Genomic DNA, 16,439 nt, shown 5'->3' with positions numbered 1-16,439 from the left:
TTGGATGCCAACTTTAGACTATTTAAACCCAGGATTTTCTTTGAATCAAGAGCAGAAATATACTAGTGATGGTTCTCAGTCATCCAGGTCATGGAACTGGAATATGGGAGAATCAAGATTACAAACTGTAGCTGTTTGTTGTTGCTTAACAAGCTGAAACTACTTATGAATACCCCTCCTCCCTACCCCCCGAGAGGTTGCCGAAACCATTTTACAGCTAGAATTGACAAAGCTCCTCGGATCAGAAGTCAAACGTCTTCAAGAAACCAAAGAAGTCCAGTTGTCTTCATTTGAACCCTTTTGGAAGAAGAGATAAAGATACTTAAGTCCTTTATTTAGAAAAAGGATGCATTTGCATCTTTTTCGACAGCGTATGGCAGACTGCCCCTTTGACTGACATCTGTAGTGGTGAGTATGTCATTGTTCGTTGTCCAGTAGTGTGTGGAGACAGTTTGAAAGACAACCGTGGATTCCGCCCTGCGACTGAGATCTGTCTTTAGGCCGTGGCCAGACGATATATTCACATATATAGGACGGCTTACCAGACAAGGAAGATATTTCATTTGAACAGATTCAGTAGTAAATTGAATTTCCTTCTAAATGTATCGATTAAACAAGTGAACCACACCTTTAATAACACTCTTTGCCATTAGGTTGGTAGAGGAGGATGCTCCACTTAGTTAAAGCTACAATAAAGATGTGCAGTAAACAACAAAGCTGATGGGAAATTATTGTGGTGACGAGGCAGCAAGGAGCCTGACCAGATCTGCATCAGACTTGTTTCAGATACTAATGAGGTCAATCAGAAGGAGCCCATAGCAACAGTAACTGAATGTGTGCAGCTCTCAGGAGTCGAAGGTTGTGGGATCTGGAGTCAGAGCCAATGGGAGTTAAGACGAACAGATCGCTGCAGGTTTACTGGTAGCTGATTGGTGTGCTGAGGCTTCAGAAGTGTGTGACAGTTAACACACAACCACCTGCCAGGAAGCCCACAGGCACGCGCACGTGCACACACCTTTGACTGAATGCACACTAGCTGTTTTTTATTAAGTAAGACAACAGCTCATTGTAAGTGTTACTATGACAACCAGTCTTCTATTTTAAGCCCCAGCTCTAATCAATCCCTGCTCTACTGTTAGCCTGGGGGTGGGGTTTGTCAGAGTGTAGGGCATCATTTTTTGAGGGGACAAAATGGAGAAAAGATGCTTAAAGATCTCATTCACTTTTTTCAACAAATCTGCTGTGGCCTACTGCAAATTAATGCTGGTTTTCTGTGGAAAAAAAGCCCTGGCGCTCCTGTTTCAGGAAGTAGATTCTAGTTGGAGGAGTGGGGGAAGGAAAAAAGCAGGATTTGGAGTCTAGACTCTGATTGGCTATCATGACTCTTCTGCTGACGTGACTCCTTCTTTCTTGGGTGAAAATGTAACATTGATGCTTTATCTCCTCAAATAACAAAAGCCTGAAGGAGTTCTGCCATGTGGCGGAGTTGCTAAAGCTAACGGTTAGCTTCTACTAGCCAAGTCGTGCTCTACTCTCTCCTGGACACTAAATCAACAACAGCCTTCCCTGTTGGGAGTATGATGGGAGATCCCATGAATGCAAATCATTTCCTGTGACTTAGATCTGTGTGGCTTTTTGTGACCTGAGCGTTTCCCAGTCTATTTTCTTTGGTTAATGCAGGAAATAGGGGTAGAAAGGTATTTTCACGTTTAGCCTGCACGTGAAACTCAAGAGTGACTGATCATATTTTAAAAATAACCAGTGTTAAACATTGCTCAGGTATTTAAGACCTGACACACACCAAAGTGTGTGAGACATAACATGATATAAGGCTGTTGCACCGGGCCCATCAGAAGGGACCACTCTCATCCAGGTTAATCAGACATCTAGACTTGATGACTTTACACACCATGAGGACTAGGGATGGGTACCTTTGACATTTGAATCGATCCGGTACTAATTCCCGGTACCTACGAATCGATACCGGTACTTAACGGTACCAATTTTCGATAATTTTGAGTGTTTATTATTTTAATTCTCTTTTATAATTAAATACATATTTTTCTCAATTTATAACCATATTTTATAAATATCACGATAAATAACATACAACTGTTTGTATTTTAACATCGTCCTTGTAGTTTTATAAGCTGATAATTAAACTGAAGCAAACATCTTTACTGTGAACTAAATTTACTGTGTATCTTCATTCCTTTTACCGTCCTTATTCAATAGATTTTTCCTACTGGGAAGTTAGAATTTCCGAGGAGAAGGCGAACGCACCATTAGATGATAACAATGGTGGCATAGGAAGCTAACATATCAAGCTAACGTTATCTTAAACAGTTTATTTAGCTGCTGGAGCAGATTAAAACGATGATGCCTCACACTTAGATCGTTGTCGCTGGTTTCATCTTCACCCAATCACCCGTCACATTTAGTAAAGTGAAGCCAAACTTTAGAGCGCGTTCATGTTCTTCTAGTCGGAATTTCAGAGTTCCGAGGAGAATGCGAACGCACCATTAGTGAAACGGAAGCTAACAAATCAAGCTAACGTTATCTTACATTTTATTTACCTACCGGAGCAGATTAAGATGAGGATGTCTCACTTAGATCGTTGTCGCTGGTTTCATCATCACCCAGTTACCCATCACATTTAGTGAAGTGGACCCAAGCTTTAGCGTGCGTTCTTTCTCCCATGTTGCTCTGTTTACAACTGGCTCACAGCGACCGATGACTTAACGCTCTTGCGCATGCGGAGCTGTCTAGGCAAGTTCTCGTTGTGAAGGACGGGCATCGAAACGAGGCACCGTTTTAAATGAAGTGAATCGGTGCTCGGTCGGTACTGTGGAATTTGGTCGGTACCTTAAAAAGTACCGAATTCGGCACCCATCCCTAAGAAAACGCCCTCATCGATCAGCTGTTGGATTCTTTACCTGAACCCTGAATTAACACTAAGCTGAATAAAAGAGCTTCCTGAAAACATTCTTGAAAACTGCTTTTAAATGACCTATAAGGAAAATATTCTATTAGATGTGTTTACATTTTGATTCCTGGAGATCACCTCAGGACCTTGGTCTTTTGTGATTCACACCCGGGAACCATCGCGTCCATGTAATTGGTACTAGTGAGTGTCAGTGTGCCCCAGAGCAGCTGTAGCTGCAGTGTGGTTTATCACCACCAGTGTGTGAATGACTGTGTTGTAAGCACCTTGGTCATCTGCATCAAGTCAAAAGGAATAACTCCTTGTTTGTCGGAAGCTCTGTGCTGTTATTTGACTTGAAATCAGCTCACTTGGATGGTGATTCAGATTTACACTTTAAGGTCAGAGGCCATCCAGATTCACCATCATCATCATCATCATCATCATCATTCCAACATAAAATCACGTTCCAATCCTGATTCAGCAGCAACCTGACGCAAATTTGAATTTTTCTTCAACTCACTGGACCAAATGATTCTAAAACACCTGATTCATGTTTTATAACAATGTAACCTGCTTTTTTGGAGATTTTTTAATCGCTGATTAATAAAAATAAAAAAAAACAGATGTCCCTGAACACAGCATCAGCTCATCACAAAACAGATGATAGGCGGAATAAAAATGCACATTTTACACTCGTAAGAGGAGTTAAGGCAGAGGATCTGAGGAACCATGACAGTCACCATCGCCAATCGACTTGGTCCAGCTGGGTACCAGGGTGTCGCCGGCTTTTCAGTACTTGCTTCGATGTGGTTTCAAGTGTACCGAGTCGGAGAGACAATGCAAATTCAGCAACTGTCACTGATTGGCTAGTCCACAACTGAGCAGAATGTCACTACCATGTCCACTATTATTGCGTTTTTGCGTGACATACAGATCACCTCGCACTACTGTTGTGCCGGGTACAGATCACACACACCCCCACCCCCATGATGACCGCACCCATGAGAGCAGATTCTCAGTTGTAATGGAACGCCACCCGACTCGTGCAGATTGAATCACGTTGAGATATCCTGAGTAGGTACTAATGGAGTTGAGACAAATGGTGCAACAGGTTGCACACTTGGACTTGCCAGATGCAAACCTGTCAGAGTCAGGACCTGTGAAGGTTCCTCCAACACATTGGCATGGTGCAGCAGCAGACCGGTCACCACACAGGTCGGGTCACCTGATTGACATGACCACTGGTTCAGAAAATGAGACTGGTTAACTAGATTCGGGCTGCAAACCGGCTCTGATCCACTAGAACTTATTTACAACCGGCCCCTAATGGAGGCTCATCAGTGTGATGATGCTCCTTCATGTTCTACTGATCCATTCTAACTTCATACAGAACCTGGAAGCAGACTGGTTCATGGCCACTAGAATTTCTGCACTGATGTGTGGAGATCCATCTGAGAGCTGCAGCATTATCTGGAACCAGCACTCCTTTTTGGTGAACCATCTACGGAGGAGACAAGGCCTCGTCAAAAGGCTCCGCTGGTTCTATAGACCACATTTCACCCGTGCTAAATGAAACGTAAATTCTCGAGTCTCAGAGGGAGAACGACTTGAACCTTCATGTTGGACCTCTGAGTGACTAACATCTCATCCTTTGATGAGAATCTTTTGGTTCTTCTGTAAATGTTTAAATGTCAGTCTGAAGGTCCCTGAGATGATCCAGGTCCAGGTCCTACTCTCTGGAAATGTGAGGTCTAGAGCTCAGGAAGAGCTGCTGCACTGATCATTTTAGCTTTGTTCTCTGGTTTGTGTGATTAATCAGGACTGTCTGCTTGTTGAGCTGACAGTAAAGACTGATCATGGACGACGGTTCAGTCGGAGCCTCAGTCTGATGTTTCTAAAACGCTGAAGCCAAGTCGTCCCAACTGTTCAAGATTCAGCTTTTCTGTAAACCACTGCTGCTCTTTTCCATGAGGTCCCAGACTCTTGGTATTTTGGGACTTTTTCCTCGGATGCAGAATATTTTTATGCTACGTTCTGTTGTATTATTTGCTGGATGGCACAGTAGGGCATCCCAAAATAACTCTATAGCAGGGGTGGGTAACTCTGGTCCTCGAAGCCCAAAATACAGCATGTTTTTATTTTTCCTGCTACAACACACCTGATTTTAATCAGCAGCTGGTTAGCACGCTTCCGCAGAACTCGGTGAGCTGTTGAGCAGGTGAATCAAATGTTCCGGAACAGGGAAACAACTAAAACATGCAGAATAGCAGCCCTCGAGGACCGGTGTTGCCCCCCCCCCCCCTTCCCCACCTACAGGGCCGGTCATCATAAGACAGACGACTGTTCTGTCTTATGAAGAGACTTTACCGATGAGAAAATGATAAATGACCCACACTTGTATAGCACCTCTCAGAGTAAGGACTCCAAAAAGCTTTACACTACTGTGTATCATTCATCCATTCACACACACACATTCACACACTGATGTTGATGAGTTACAATGTAGCCACAGCTGCCCTGGGGCACACTGACAGAGGCGAGGCTGCCGAGCACAGGCGCCACCAATCCCTCCGACCACCACCAGCAGGCAAGGTGGTTTGAGTGTCTTGCCCAAGGACACAACAGCAGAATTCTCTGTCCGGAGCCGGGATTGAACTTGCAACCTTCCGATTACTGGGCAACCCGCTCAACCTGTTGAGCTACTGCTGCAACCCTGCTATTGGAGGACAAACACCTCAGGTACCAGAACAATACCCCAGATCTCTCCAGGTGTCCCAGTAGAGATCTGGAAGAGTGAGTTTGGTGTGGAGGACATTGACTGGCCTGAAGTTCTGACCATAACTAACGTTGTTCTAGGAGACCCTGTGAATTAAGGGTGTGAAGTCATTAATGGCTGCGTGTGTGTAAAGGCAAACCTCCCAGCACTAGTCCACTAGATCTACTTAGTTCCATCAGCATGACCTCAGGTGGGTGATTTGAAGAGAATATTGATTAGATAACTGGACTAAAATGTGGAGTCTGTGATAATGAGGGTGAACTCTGGGCTGAGTCGATTAATATCTCATTTAAGGGATTATATCTAGTTGGTTCTGTGTTTTAACTGGACCTGCCCAGACCGTCATTTATAAAATAACATTTATCAACTCCTGCTGTCAGTCAATGTCCTCCACACCAAACTCACCCTGATAGATCTTTACTGGGACACCTGGACACATTGATTAGAGGGATTGTACCAATACCTTTCATAATGAGAAAACAATCCTTGGTTCTGATCGTGTTGAGAAGAGAAGGTGGTGGCCAGTGAAAGGACAAAGTTTGAGCCGTTATAAGATGACATTCATGCCCAGAAACATCAACCAGAGGACTAGAAAGCATCAACCAGGGAACATGGACTAGGGGACATCAACCAGCGGACTAGAAGACATCGACCAGCAGACACGGACTAGAGAACATCGACCAGTGAACTAGAGGACATTGACCAGTGGACTAGAGGACATTGACCAGTGGACTAGAGGACATTGACCAGTGGACTAAAGCACATCGACCAACGAATGAGAGGAAATCAACCAGTGGACTAGAGGTCATTGACCAATGGAATAGAGGACATCGTCCAGTGGACTAGAGGTCATCGACCAATGGACTAGAGGACATCGTCCAGTGGACTGGGGGTCATTAACCAACAGACGAGAGGACATCGACCAGTGGACTAGAGGACATCGTCCAGTGGACTGGGGTCATTAACCAATGGACAAGAGGACATCGACCAGTGGACTAGAGGTCATTGACCAACAGACGAGAGGACATCGACCAGTGGACTAGAGGCCATCGACCAATGGACTAGAGGACATCGTCCAGCAGACACGGAGTAGAGGACATTGATCAATGGACACTGACTAGAGGACAATGACCAGAAGATGTAGCCAGAGATTAAATTAAAGTCAAACTGATTGGACATAGTGTAAGGAGCTAGTGGTGGGACATGTCAACTGTGATGAGGACCATCAGCATTAAAACTAGATCTAGGTTGTTCATTCGCTCTCTTTAAAGAGAGGATCTGCTAAACCAGACCTTTACACCCAAAGGACAGTCTGAGCATGTGTCTCTGGGAGAAGATGGACACTAAATACACTGTAGCGTCAAGTGCTTTGGAGTCCTCTGACTCTGAAAGGTGCCATACAAGTGCGGGTCATTTATCAGAAGGAAACATGTCTGGAGGCGACACAGCTGAGAAAAAGGAAAGTGACAGAAAGTGATCCCATCCTTCTGTGAACTTCATCCAAACTCAAAGTTTAACTAGACATTCAAACTGAAACGTCTAACGTTTTCTGAGTACAGATCCTGCAGATGTAGACCACAAGTGATCTGGGAGATGTTTAAACCACATCATATTCTGATGGAGAGAAGGGAAACTAGAAGGGAATAAAAAATAAACGGGACCTACTTTCCTTCCTATGGCATAATAACAGAGTCCAGCAGCACCAGGGTGATGGAAACCATATGAGTCCATTTGCATGACTCTGGTTCTGCTCAGTACTACACTCTAAATGAGCCCCACCATGCAGCAGAACAACAACAGCACACATTAAAAATGGATTCCTCTTTAATAGAAATCCGTTAATCCACCGGTAGGGCCCGGTCCCGATGCGATCAGCCGCCGAGCCTCCGGTTCCCGGCCCTGTTCCTGCTGTCAGGCAGCCATTTAGGCGCATATGGAGCCAGTAGTCTAATGGCTGATGCTTTTCGGATTTTTCTTCCTAATTGCTGAGGGCCATCAGCACCCCTCGGCCTCCTCCCGCCGCCGTTAAACCCGCCGCTCCTCGCGGTTCCCCCACTGTAATAACCCTGTTTTAACGGCATTCTGCCGGTGGTTTTATGTTACCGATCAGCGGGCTGTTCGGAGGAACCAATCTCTTTCTCCGGTCTGGGTTAACCCCCTGAGACTCCGGATCAAACAATGAAAAGGATCGAAGACATTCCGAAGGTTTCATCACTGTTTAATCACATCTCCGTTCTTAGTTCGATCGTTGTAAAACACCGACGGACGGTGCTGAAGCCCGGGACACTGATACGTATTTGTGTCGCGACTCCGAACCTTTAATGAACGATTCGAGGCGGCTATTCTGGTCGACAACATGTCAGCCTGCATCAATAAACAGCGGAGCGGCGGCGCTCTATTGTCTGATCGCAGATCAGCGGATCCACCGGCAGGAGAGCAACTCCGCTGCTGCTAATTAGCAGACCTGCTGCGACACGATGCCCGCAGCCGTCGCCTCCAACCCCCATTGGACCAGGACCCAGGCCCTGCGCTGATCCTCGGACTCACCTGGGCCTCCTTTCGCCTCAGTATGCACCGTCTCCGGGTTCACGGTCCGGTCCTCCTGAAGCAATGCAGCGAATTCTAACCACCAGTCCCCGGCACCGGCAGGCAACACTGAACCGTTGATTGGGCCTTGACAGTCTCTCATCCCCTCGCGGCAGCCAGACGGAGCGCTGATTGGTCAGACGGTTCCTCCGTGGAATGCAGGCAGGCAGGCGATTGGCTATTGGGTTCAACAGCGGCCCAAGACAAACAACTGATTGGTCGATAATTTCCACGGCGGAGATGGGGATAGACGTGATTGGCCAGTAAAACTGTTGTTGTCTGTGTCTGGATGCAGAGCCGCTAGCCTCCATTGGGGCTGAAGGAACAATGTGTTAATGAAGTCGGAGGCTGACTGGGCTCTGCATCGGGTCTGAACCGAACCACTGGTACCGATTCTCTCCCAGAAACCTGGATTCTTGTGTCTTTGCTGGATTGCTGCACAACAAAGGACGGAGACAGGGCGAACCATGGCAGAAGAGCGGACGGGTTTGGGAACGTCACATCTGATCTGAGACAATATGTTCTGAAACACAAAAAGGAACCTGAAACCAACAGACAAAAAAAAAAAAACGGGTCCAAATCCTCCAAACACACGCACATCACCCCACTTCTCCTCCAGCTTCACTGGCTGCCTGTTAACTAGAGTTCATGTGAAGATTCTGGTTCTGGTCTTCAGGGTCTTATGGATACGCACCATCAAACATCGGTGATCTTCTTAGTCCCTACACCCCCAGCAGGTCCCTGAAGTCCAGTGACCAAAGCCTACTGGTTGTGCAGCACCAGGCTAAAGACCAAAGGTGACAGATCATCTGCTGCTGTGGCCCCCAGACTGTGGACCTCTCTCCTCCCGAGCCTGAGATCAGTGGACTCAGTGGTCTCCTTTAATAAGCAGCTGAAAACTCACCTGTTCAGGCTTTGGTGTGACCTCCTGCTGATCCTCACTACCCTCTCTTCATGCTGCTGTTTTCACTAATTCTGTCTATCTCGAGATCCCACGGTTACATTTTCATCTTCATTTTTGTCTTCCTTTACATTTTAATATCTTTTCTTTTTTCTCACAGTTTTGTATTACACCTTTTTTTTATCATTCTTTTACTTTTGAAGTGCCTCGTGATCTTTATCAAGTAGTAATATTATGACTTTATAAAGTCATAATATTACTACATAAAACCATACTTTACCGAAGAACTTACCGTTGTTTCAGCTCCGGTTCTGAGAACATTGTGCTGGTAGATGATGGTCAATCTAGAACTTCAGAGGCGGGAATAAATCTGATGTGATGGCGTCATACGCACTAGTTAGTTCTATTTAAATTCAGCACTTTGGTTCAATAAGGAACATCACTTTGCCCTTAGTTGGGCAGTTTCAAGTTGTTTGCCACCACATTTTTGAGTTATGATCCTTAACTCAAAAAATGTACATTTAATTTTCGTAAAATATTACATTACATTGACTATTGTTAAATATACTTTTTTCAGTGTGGGCCAGAATTCAGGACAGGTCACAGTAAACAAAGTCGCGGTAATGACGCTGCAGGATTTCTGATAGAAGCCTCACTTTTACTCTCTTATACAATAATAACAAAGGGGGGGGGGGGTAAAGAGAAAGTATATGGTTATTTCCAAGAGGACAAAAATGTGTTAAACATCTAACCAGATGACATTATCCATCCTTGTGGGGAAGCAGGTGACCCAGAAGAAGCTCCACCAGGTCGGAATCCACTGTCAGTGATGTCTGAGAGGTCTAGGGGACAGACACAAAGACAGCAGGAGTGTGAAGAAAAACTCTGTCTCTAATAGTGCAAGGAGAAAACAGGAGCATCTTGGGAGGATCCTCAGCAGCAGAACTAAACTGAGCCTTGACTGGAAGTGAATGAGTCTAAAAGGAGCCTGGGAACTGAATGCTCTCCCATTTAGAACCAACCCTGCAGTTGGAGAACCTCTGCTGGGAACATGTGGAACAAGAAGCTCTCTAGAAAGAGGAGCTTGAATTTACTTTTTTTGTTCAGTTGTGGATCTTTCGAAGAGAACTCCAATCTCACCTCCTAACTCTTATCAGAACTCTGGCAGCAGCTTCTGGATCAGCAAGAAGGTTTTATCTTCAGCTTAGTGTCTGAAGTGCTGTTTTACAGCAGGCTGATGCTCATGTTTAGGTGGAAGAGTGATCATTTGAATGACTTTTGATCATAAATCCAGTCTGAAACGGTCCACCTCTGCCCAGTGGGTTTGTGGAACTGTCCTGGGGGTGGATCCAGTTTGTGATGGAGGTGTTTCTTCATTTATCACGTTAGAGATTAAAATAAGATGAAATGATCTAAAGATAAAGATCTGGGTGAAGCGCCTATAGTGATCATAAATGACAGTTAAGGATTTCCCCACCAGCAGGGGGAGCTAGTCGTCCAGAGTTCATCAGGCTTGAGACGGGGACCTGATGGATGACAGGACCCTTTCATCTAACAGAGACGGTAAACATGAATGAGTCATGGTGCAAGCACACACACACACACACACACACACACACACACACACACACACACACACACACACACACACACACACACACACACACACACACACACACCCACACACACACACACACACACACACACACACACACACACACACACACACACACACATTTATATGCCTCCATTTACTTCCAGATCTATAAAATTACACAATCTTCCATTTAAGATGAAACATTTATTAATGAAACTGGACAAACGTCTCGGCACAGGGCTGTATTTGGTTTGTTAGTTACTTGTTTTATGGATTTAGAGAACAGTTCCTTAGTTCTGTAGCTTTGGTGTTTCAGGTTCTGCTGGATTTTACAGTTTCCCCAATTTTGCTTCCAGCAGGGAATTTCCAATCACAGGTTATGTAGGGGAGACAGAGCCAGAGCTTGGATGGATGATGTTGTACACAAGCCAAATATCTGCATATTTAATAGTTTTACTGGGAGAGAAACTATTGGGCCATAATGAATGTAAAGATTTTATGAATTAGACACTTATCTGATATTTTCAGAGCTTATTAAAATGTTTTTCTTTGTATCTTAATGTAGTTTGACCTGATTGGTCCAGCTGATCAGACATAATATTCACAATTTATCTTAAATATTCCAAACTATTCCTGATGTGACACCAGAGGAAAAAAAGCAGTTAAAATCCAAATGTTTTGAGATCAGAGAGATTCTGTCAGAAGACCTTAGCAGAACTGTTTCGTCCCAACTTTATCCAACTGATTTGACTTGTATGTGTCCTAAAACACTCAGACCTGTCTGATCAGATAACTAGACCGTTGTTGTTTCTGTCACGTTGCGTGTTAGGAGGAGGTTAGGACCCAAGATGCAGATACCCCAGATGACACGAGGCAGGAACGTTTAAAAGTAAAACCCTTTTATTAAGGAGGGTGAACAAAAATAAATCCAGAGGCATGGAGCCCAAAATCCAAAAGCAGGAGAACAAAGCTCAATTAGAGCACAAACTGGGGACTAGACAGGAAGCTCACACAGAGCACCAAAGAACAATGCTGACAAACAACAATGGACCGACAAGAACAATGAGACAAGGAGGGCTTATATAGACAGGGAGGAGCAATTAGGGAAACAGGAAGCAGGTGTGTGGAGTGAGGCTGGAGGGAAGGCAGGTGACAACAATCAGCTGGATGGGGAAGAGAACCAGTGGAGGGCAGATAAACCTAACACTATATAAAACTAAACCTAAAGACTAAGGGAAGGACTCACACAAACACATACACATACTGACACACACAAACTCATACACACATACAATGAACTGGGGAACAAGAGGCTGGGGCTACAACTTAAGACACACAACAGAGATGCAGACAAAGGACACATGAGGGCGCTAAGAGAACGTAAAAAGGAGAACCTGGAGTGGGAACTGGAGGAGCTGGGGACCAAAGGGACACAGAACATGACAGTTTCTAGTGTTGTCGTTAGAAATGTTTGACCTGTCTTATAGCCTGCATCAGCACCTCTGATCAGCCTCTCAGAAACCATCATGCTGTTTTAACTGGGTGTCCAGTTCTCCTAAAGCACTCAAGATAATCCAGCCAATCACAATTTCACCCTGGGATCAGTAAATTAATCTAATCAGATCCATATCCTGATCCAAACTAGCAGCGAGAGTTCTGACCCAGGATCATCCTGAAACCTGCTTATGTTGCTCCAGCCCACTAGATTTGGATTTGGTCCCAGACTCCAGGAATTAGGACCCAGATTTTCAAGTTTGCTGATCTGAAATCAGCTTTGGATTGCTGACTCAGATTCACTCCTTGCAATGAAACAACCCTTAAAGAGGTCCTTCAGTCGTGTTTTTATTACATTTGCAGTGGTTGGAATGAAGGCTTTATCATTAATACTCTGGGGGAAAAGCTCCGGTGTGCCTGTTTCAGCACAGAGAATTCAGCCAGAGGAGAAAGTAGCTTCAGACAGCAGGATTTGGAGGCTTGTTTCCTGATATTTGGACATCTCACCTCTGACTGGCTAGCAGCAATGCAACTCTACCGCTGACTCTATCTGCTCTGCAATGTTAATGATTCATTTCTACAAATTATAATAGCCTGGAGGAGCTTCTGCTGTGTGGTGAGATTAGTGGTTAGCTTCTACTAGCCGAGACATTCTCTGCTGTTTCCTGGATGCTAAACCAACAACAGCCTTCCCTGTTGTGAGTCAAGATGGGTGAGTCCATGAATGTTAAGTGACAGTGTGATGTAGATATGCAGAGTCTGTGCCAACTAATGCAACTGCGTCAGCATCTGTAATTCAACACCAGCCAGTAAAAACTCCAGAGTTGTGGACAGTAGCCAGTAAAAGGAGCGGCCCAGAAGTTATTTCTTGGAAGCCATGGCATCCTTTTATTTTACTCTAACAATGAGTACTAGGGCTGGGTGATACGGCCTAAAATCAATGTCACAATATTTTGAAAATTTCCCCTCAATGATGATAAGTGGACAATAACTACAGGTATGTGCAAAAACAAAAGCTGCCCACTAGATGAGACGATACTCAGTTATATCTATCCATTAACCCTGATGAACCTAATCAGCTTGTCTTGAGGACATAAAAAATTGGATGGCTCTAAACTTTTTGTTTTTAAATCAAGACAAGACTGAAGTTCTCATCTTTGGACCAGAAATCCAGAAAAGGAAATTGCTTAGTCAATCACCTGACCTTAATGGCATTAAATCAATCTCCGAGAACAAAGTAAGGAACCTTGGTGTTATCTTTGATCAGGACATGTCTTTCAATTCCCAGGTTAAACAGGTTTGTAGGATTTCCTTTTTCCACCTTCGGAATATTGCTAAGATTAGAAGCAACCTTTCCAGGAGTGATGCTGAAAAACTAGTTCATGCATTTATTACATCAAGACTGGATTACTGTAATTCATTACTCTCAGGAAGTCCACAGAATGTAGTTAAAAGTCTTCAGCTTGTCCAAAATGCTGCAGCTAGAGTTATGATGAGAATTAAAAAGAGAGATCATATCTCTCCTGTCCTAGCTTCCCTACATTGGCTACCTGTTAAATTCAGAATAGATTTTAAGATCCTCCTTCTCACATATAAAGCTCTTAATAATCAAGCTCCATCATACATCAGTGATCTGATTGTTCCATACGTTCCTAACCAAGCACTTTGCTCTCAGACAGAAGGTTTACCGGTGGTTCCCAGAATATCTAAAAATAGGATGGGAGATACCATAATTTCCGGACTATAGAGCGCACCTCAATATAAGCCGCACCAACAAAAAAAAGGTTTTCTACACACATATGCTCAAATACAAGCCGCGGCACAGCAGCCACATGCAAGTCTCTGGCGCACAGCGCATGTATGGCCATAACATAAGATAATTATGTTTATTTATTTGGCAGATGCTTTTATCCAAAGCGACTTACAATTTATAGCCTATAGGGCATGTTGTGATCTGTGGGGGAAATTGGAGTACCCGGAGGAAGCCCACGCATGCATGGGGAGAACACGCAACTCCACGCAGAAAGGCTGCAGCAGAGTTTCGAACCTGCAACCTTCGTGCTGCGAGACAACTGTGCTAACAACTGCACCACCTGCGAAAGACGCTACACGGAGGTTTTTCGTTGTTGTTTTAATTCAACAAAACGAATTTTAAACACGGGTGAACGTGCCTACAAGTTTAGAAAAGAAAACAGCACTGATAGCATTCATATTTCTGGATGGTCATAAAACAAAAACAGAATTGACACGTTATTACGGTAATTCGCATGCATGTTTAGAAGAAAAGAACAGCTCTGACACAGCATTAATAAGCCCTGGATGATTAGAAAATAAAAAATCCACACAAAACATGCCTGGTTAGTAAATAAAACACACTTGCCTACCAGAAAAAGTCATTCGCTCTCATCTTCCTCTTGCGCACTAAAGCCGTTAAAGTCCTCTTCTTCACTGTCAGAGTTGAACAGCCTCAGAAGAGCTTCGTCACATACCGTTTCTGTGGTGATGTCAGTGTCGCTGTCCGTGTTGCTGTCATCATCCCCGGGTGAAGCTGACTTGAATGAGTTCTTCCCGCTTCCGTCTCCAGCGCCGAACCATGGATTCATTCATTCATGCCAAGCTTACGTGCGGTGCGGCAGCACTGTTTCCCTCCTTTACTGCCAGGTCGATGGCCTTCAACTTAAATGCAGCATCATATGAACTCATACATGTAGTTACCATGATGAGGGGGTATGGATTTGAAAAAAAACTTCATCGTGCCGGCTGCTTGCATGTGCTAAATTAAAATGAGCACTTTCTTCGATTTCCACTTTTGACTTCCACCTGTTTCACTTTCTGCTCAAGCGCCCCCTGGCAGGTGAAGGAACATCTTCAGTAAAGCCGCACCTCATTATAAGCCGCATGGTTCAAAGCTTGGGAAAAAAGTAGCGGCTTATAGTCCGGAAAATATGGTAGATCTTTTACCTATCAGGCTCCTCTCCTGTGGAACCAACTCCCAGCTTTAGTCTGTGAGGCAGACTCCTTGTCTACTTTTAAGAATAGGCTTAAAACATTTTTATTTGATAGGGCCTATGGTTAAAATCTGATGTTAGCCTAGATCTGGACAAGTGGGGGAGTAGAGGGAGGTGGAGTGTACAGTCGGTAAAGACGGCTCTCCCTTGCCCTGCCTCCAACATGCCTCCATCTAAAAGGCTATGTTATCCAGAGTTATCGCTGTAGTTATGCTGCTATAGGCTTAGACTGCTGGAGGACACACTGACCACTTTTCACACTCTACTGCTTTCTTCTACAGTCTGCTCTTTAACTGTATTATTTCCTGCAATTTCAGCTGTTAACTTTATTTTTTTCTCTAAGTGTTTTTCTCCCCAGAAGAAGCTACAGTGATGTTCTGCTGAGCTGTGGTGGCCTCATGGAGGGGGCCATTGTCTTGAACACTGTTCCTAACCATTTAATTATTCTTCCTCTCCTGATAATGACATTGTACTTTCCTTGACATTGAATGTGCCACTACTAGTTTACATTAAATTATAGATTCACTAGGATAAATACAATAAAGTATCTCTCACCAAATAGAATATTTACTAAGAAATCACAATGTACTGTAATCATAGAAACGTTACTTGGTACGTATGTTTTGTGTGTGTGTGTGTGTGTGTGTGTGTGTGTGTGTGTGTGTGTGTGTGTGTGTGTGTGTGTGTGTGTGTGTGTGTGTGTGTGTGTGTGTGTGTGTGTGCGCTCTGTCTTCTGAATCCCCAGTGAGTCGTGGAGGATGGCTGCTTATACTGAGCCAGGATCCTCTGGAGGTTTCTTCCTGTTAAAAGGGAGTTTACCTCTCCACTGTCGCTGCATGCTTGCTTAGTATGAGGATTGCTGTAATTGCAATTTGCAATTGCTGGGTTCCTTATATAGGAAACTTTTTCTGATTGGCTTAACGAACTGACCTGTATTGGAATGTTTATTATGTGAAGTGCCTTGAGATGACTCTTGTCCTGATTTGGTGCTAAATAAATAAATTTGAATTGAATTGAATTGAATAGATGGGGCTGTCACGTGTATTACGTTGAGTCACATTTTTATGTGTCTCAAGGTGGTACAGCTTCATAAAGGGACTTGAACATTGCCATCCTACACACATCTTTTCATTTTTTTTATTATCAAAATT

General features: G+C 44.2%; 1 protein-coding gene across 1 annotated transcript in view; it reads right to left on the bottom strand.

Moving 5' to 3' along the window:
- gatad2b (GATA zinc finger domain containing 2B) overlaps positions 1-8,366 on the bottom strand; it is a 33,729-nt gene extending 25,363 nt beyond the window's left edge. The window contains exon 1 of the mRNA XM_015955804.3: positions 8,250-8,366. The gene's annotated coding sequence lies outside the window, so the exon portion shown is untranslated. The remainder of the gene's footprint in view (positions 1-8,249) is intronic.
- Between the last annotated feature and the right edge of the window lie 8,073 nt (positions 8,367-16,439).

Source organism: Nothobranchius furzeri, chromosome 11 (assembly GCF_043380555.1).
Source record: "Nothobranchius furzeri strain GRZ-AD chromosome 11, NfurGRZ-RIMD1, whole genome shotgun sequence".
NCBI classification, from domain to species: Eukaryota; Metazoa; Chordata; class Actinopteri; order Cyprinodontiformes; family Nothobranchiidae; genus Nothobranchius; species Nothobranchius furzeri.
Note: the sequence above shows the minus strand (reverse complement) of the source record. Positions and strands in the feature narration are given on the sequence as shown.